This window comes from Lepisma saccharinum, unplaced genomic scaffold (assembly GCF_977018435.1).
Source record: "Lepisma saccharinum unplaced genomic scaffold, izLepSacc3.1 HAP1_SCAFFOLD_217, whole genome shotgun sequence".
Lineage (NCBI taxonomy): Eukaryota > Metazoa > Arthropoda > Insecta > Zygentoma > Lepismatidae > Lepisma > Lepisma saccharinum.
Window position 1 is genome coordinate 316,425 of NW_028143000.1, and position 6,000 is coordinate 322,424.

Genomic DNA, 6,000 nt, shown 5'->3' on the forward strand with positions numbered 1-6,000 from the left:
TGTGAAGGCTACACTGCCTGTAAGTCACTGATGAATGAAAAATGTTCTATATTTGTGTAGCATAATTCATCAAATACAATCAAAATCCTCACATTTTTGTTATCAAATTTAGACTAAAGATGCAGAAAAGTGGCTTAAAATAGGGAAAAAGGCAAAATATAGACACACAAGCACCAATTGTATTTTTTGTACTACTTTACTATACCGGAGACACCTATCAATGATTTATTTCGCAATTTTTTACATTGCCAACGTACTATTCTGCATTGCAGAACTTTTATTTAGGTGAAATAATGAATTTCTAACGAAAATAATGTATATTTCTTACATTAACGAGTACTTACTGTTGTTCCTTATTTCCCACAAACCACGGGTAGCCCCAAAAACCATTGACATTATCCCAAAAATTCACGAAGGAACCATCACGGGGACGAGGTATGCCTACTAGGTTAGGTTAGGCCTGTTACGTTAGGTTCCATTAGCACTCCTTTCGTTCAATTTAGCATATACGGACAAAACGAGAGCGTATTGTGCTCTCGTGCAGAAAGCAAATAGCGGCAGCAGCAATAGCGCGTCGGAAATAGATTTTCGTAGAAAACCACATGCATTCGCATTAAAATGGATCAAAACTACATTCCCGAACATCAACAACGCTACAGAAAATGATTTGCGTAAGTACTTTCTCCTGTAAATTTGAAAAAATCCGTCTCCGGTATAGTAAAGTGTTACCGTATTTTTTCGTGTTGACTTTCTGCTTGGGATATTTTGGTACCGAGAATACCTTTTCGTATGGGTATGGGTATGACTGAAGATGACCGGACCCCTCTCAGATTTTCTTCATATTTGGCATACTTACTAATTGAGCCCTGCTAATGACGAATCTGAAGATAAAATTTGTCGGAACCATTGACGCGTGGTTAGGTTAGTTTCGGTTAGGTTAGACAAACTTAGTTAAAATTTGGTGTCGTGGTAGTATCAGTTCTAGAAATTGCAAAATAATTGTGAACCATTGACGTGTGGTTAGGTTAGGCAAACAGTTAAAATTTGGTGTCGTGGTAGTATCAGGAATATATATATTTGTTTGGGAAACAAAAAAAAATCGTGAAAATAGATGGTTTCCATTCTGAAAACTAACGCCTTATTTTGCAATTTCTAGACGTTTCCGACAACTTTTAACTTCAGATTCGTGATTAGGCGGCCTCAATTAGTGAGTATGCCAAATATGAAGAAAATCGGAGAGGGGTCCAGTCATCTTCAGTCGTTCCTTAGCATGTATGAGCATAATAGCGGTTCTAAATTAGTTAGGGCATGCTTTGACAACACAACATCCAGTCCTGATTAACGTCTGTGTACCAATTTAGGTTGTGCGTCTTTAACACTAGTCCAAATGTTTGCAAAAATTTACATTACACTAGATTAGATGGACGATATCCTTGCTTATGATTATGAACGGTGCACAAGGCTTTAATAAACTCATCACTGTGATTTGAATTCAACAAATAAAATAAGTATTTTATATAAAGAATAGAATGGACACTTGCCTTAATGCAGCAACACAACTTCAATTTTTCTTCATAGCTTTTTCTGTCAACTGCGTGCGAAAAGAGTTTCAACATGTTGAAAGTGCCGGTATTTCTACATGGCACGGCACTGTCATTAATTGCATGTAACGTTACGTATATTTTACACGTAACACATCCGTGTCTTAAGAACATATATTCAATGGGTATTTCAATACAGACAAAATAAAATTGGCTGCGAGTGCGATCGACTGTACGATTACCGAGAATCGAAATCGCAAAAGTCGCAACGCCATTGGCTAATGGTAGGGTAGCCTCTCTTGCCAGCCAACATTTCAGCCGTATGCAACTCGAGACCCCGAATCCGTGAGCTGCTCAACTCGTTCCGTTTCAAGAATTCGACTTTCGGCTGGCAACCGAGTTGGTTACCGAACGAGACGACTCACTCGTGAGCTAGGTGTTGAGTGTCAAGAATAAGCTCCCAGATTTGAAAGCACCACTGATGCAAGGCCTCTTGTTGAGTGAGCGTGTCATCCGTTTCTTTTCCTCCCTCCTAATTTATGATGGCGGGCCTCAGGCAAAAAGTGCATAATTTTAAAGAGTTGGAAGATGCATGAACGTTTACTACACCCTAGCTGAGAAATGATGACTAGAATGACAGAAATATATTAATGTTGCAACAAAGTTATCATTGAGAAATTACAACATCTTGTAACTTGGATATCTAGAAAAGTATTACAAGAAAGTTTGAACATTGTATTTTTGACTTCATTAAAACGTGATGAAAATGTAGGAACATTTTTATTAGATTCTCGTGTTTACAGTCAAAAATACAATTAATACCTTCTATTTAAAATATTCTGGCACAATATGTACTGGGCCTCCCCGATGGTTCAGTGGTAGCGTCGTCACCTTGTAATCAAGGGGTCTTAAGAAATCTTGTTAATAATAAGTTGAGATAGGATTATTTGTGTGTAAAATATTTGTGGTTCACCTAAGAAAGTGAAAAAAAACTGTACTGTTTGATCGGGGGAGCAGACATTTCCGTTGCAGCTGTAAGGGATTAAGGGATTAGCGAGCTAGCGATAAGTAGGTCAGTGGTACAAACATGGTTCGAACGTCGATATCTCCTTCTCAGGACGAAACACCCGAAATAGGCTGGAATAAAATACTTGAAGGCTGCTGCAATGAACTTTGTTATGAGGGGACAATGGAATGTAGTTTTTGTAAAAAGTTGTACCATAAATCTTGCGCGGGAATTAGCGAAGAATAATTTACGAAATTTGAGTTGCATAGAAGAATTGTTTCCTTCCAAGATATGCTGCGCACTGTCAGAAAAGATTAAGTAAAAGTGCACAGGGTGTTCAAAAATTAACTGACGAGAATATAGAAAGCGTTAGCCTGACGACACTTTTATTATTTATGAAGCAGAGTAGAGAAGAGGATAGGGAAGAGCAGCTTAAATTTAGAGAAGAGGATAGCTTTGGCTGCAAGTCGTCTCACTCTCTTGGCTTTAAATTTAGAAAGATCCGACCATTAAAATTAAAATTTCGAGACAGCAGGGGAGACATTGTTTTCATTATTATTATAATGGTTGATTCTACATTCTTAATTTTTTGTGGACACATTTGGAGGTGTTCATGCACCACTGGCAACCCCCGTGCTCACTCCTATGCCCTCACATATCAATTTTAATTTGCTTCATATCTATAAGATGTTGTTCGGAATCGAACAAAGCGTTTTCGTTACTTACGAAAAATTATCCAACTTTAACCAACAGAATTATAATCGAGACGTTGTTTTATATATCTCGGTTATGACTGCCTGGAAAAGTTAAAGTACGTAATGATTGTTAAACGTCGGTCGACTCACTTTCTTAGCACAATAAATTCGGCTTCGAATTCCTATGTCGATTTCATCTGTCGTATGTGGCAAATAAGTAATTAATTAGAACCAGATTATATATATATATATATATATATATATATATATATATATATACATATATATATATATTAGTCATGCATTTTGTTTAGTCTCTTAACAGTGGGGCGTTACCCCCACACCCCCTATACGCCTTCATGGCGTAGTGCTAAGCACTGGGAAGCACTTTACCTTTCTTTTACCTCTTAACAATGACCATACTATCTATCAGACTAGATAAAACGATGTGTAGGGTTTCACACACCCTTCAATCGCGGCTAATTTGGAGGTGATGGTGATGTGATGTGAACAAGAAAAAGTATTGATTCAATATTAACATTTTATTTTGAGGTTTAGAGAATGATAAAATATGTGTAAAACTCGTGCAATTGGTTCTCTTTTTTTCAATGATGATAATTTTGCAATTATTATAATTATTACATAATAGTTTCTTGAATTTTAATGTTAAAAAATATCAATATCTATTCATGTCACTGATTAGGAATGACCTACTAAGAGCACAGACTGTCATGAATGACTAGCATGTGAGTCAACATGTGAAAACACCGTTACGAGTAGAACCCAGTATACAGAGCCCCTGGTAGCAGCAGATTTTTCATTTATACTTTAGGAAAGTTCAAGTTGCTGCTTCTCATGTACTAGTACATGCATGCTAAATATTGAGGACAGAGAGATGAAAACAATTCTCCCCTCTTTCTTTGTTGCCACTAGCGTTTTAGGTGAGAATATTTACGGTTTGAACGCAGAGTTTCCCTCTCCCCTTGTATGAATAATGCGGCGAATTCAGCTGTCTTTCAACAACCACCCCTCCACCCTCTGTGATGTCTCAAATTACACTATATATAACCGTCAAGTACATTAACTTGACATTTGTGTGAAAATGTAAAACATTTTACCAATAGATTTTAGGTAGCCTTACTGTGCATAAAGTGAACTTAAAACACCAAATCAACCAACAACCAATATATTTTAGGCGAACCTAACTACAAATATATAATTTTCGATAGTTATAACTGCGAAAGTCAGCTAAAGCAACACATTTAATCCACCATCATGCAAATATAATTTATTTTATTTTAACGGTTATCCCAACGTTAGCAATTTTCACATGTCCCTTTGTAAGCAAGGGGTTCTGTGTTCGATGGAGGCATATAGTGTTATGATTCAACTTTAAACTGTAGGTGTCCACTATGACTAACCTATTTGTACATAAAGTAGATTTAAAATAAAACCTCAAGTCAATTACCTGATTCTTCTAAGTTTTTAGGACAAAAACATTACTCGGAACGAATTATTCGGAAATCCTAGTAACTCCTTATCATTCTTAAATTTTATAATTGTTTTTTACAATCCTGTAATATTGTATATTTCCCAGTGTTGAAATCTTTCTATACATATATAAATGGTGGACTAAGAAAGATGCCAATTTCTAATCAAGGTTTTTGTTAAGGGCAAGGTCCGTGAAGACTTTCTCCTACCTCGCTTGAAGAGGTCTGTCCATAACAGCCCCTTTTCCGCGAGGGGTGGGGGTCGTAAACTTGTGACGTCACCTCGGAAGGAAGCTTCTCCTCTGTCCTCTGCCTTGACAAATTCATTTCAAACAACGACGAGGTGTCAATATTTTCCAATAGTTACAACAAAATATTTAACTCATTATATCTTTTATTTTATTTCTGGGGTATGACATGGATGCAGACACTTATCTAGAAATATATTCCGGGAAGGGTTCTTGAACGTTGGTCAATTGTATCGCATATAATAGTATAATATGTATCACACAAAAATGTCTTGGTATTACAATATCTGCTAATAATACTATGTTAAAAGACAAAGAATAGCCGGATCTATGGCCGAGTAAGTAAAGGGTTGACTTTCATAAAAAAGGAATAATAATTAGTATTATGTAATAATTATGGATGATTTGTGAATAGAGGCAGGGAGCTGCGGTGATTAAGTCGGTAGGGCGTCTGACTGCTACGAGACCCGAGATTATTATTTTTATTGATTTATTGATATTGATTGAAATGCTTTATTTTACTTCGCTTTTTGGGCCATTTTTGGCTAACTTGCGATAATAATAATATATAATTATTATTATTATATTATTGCATCCAAAGTAAATATATAAACACAACATCTATCACGTCTGTCATTTCAGGAAATTAGGTACTCAATTACAACTTAAACTTATAGCACTGACCGAAATGTATTTTTTTTTTCTAAATTTTCGGACCAACCACCGACAAGAGTAAAATTTAGTTTGAGATCTTTCTCCTTCCTCCTTACCTATGGACTTTCGTGTATTATGTCGCAGCAGGAACTGAGTTCCTTCAAGAAACAGAGTTCCAGAGTGTTCCGGCTCACTGGTCATACTGTAATCAAGTATTTTGATTTTTAAATTTAAGTTAAGGACCATTATCAAATGTACATTTCATTGTTCTCTCGGTTGTTTTATGTATATGAAAATGCATTATACGCATATGATAATTCGAATATCTCTGCGTAAGTATTTGTATGTTATCTCTTTATATTTGAA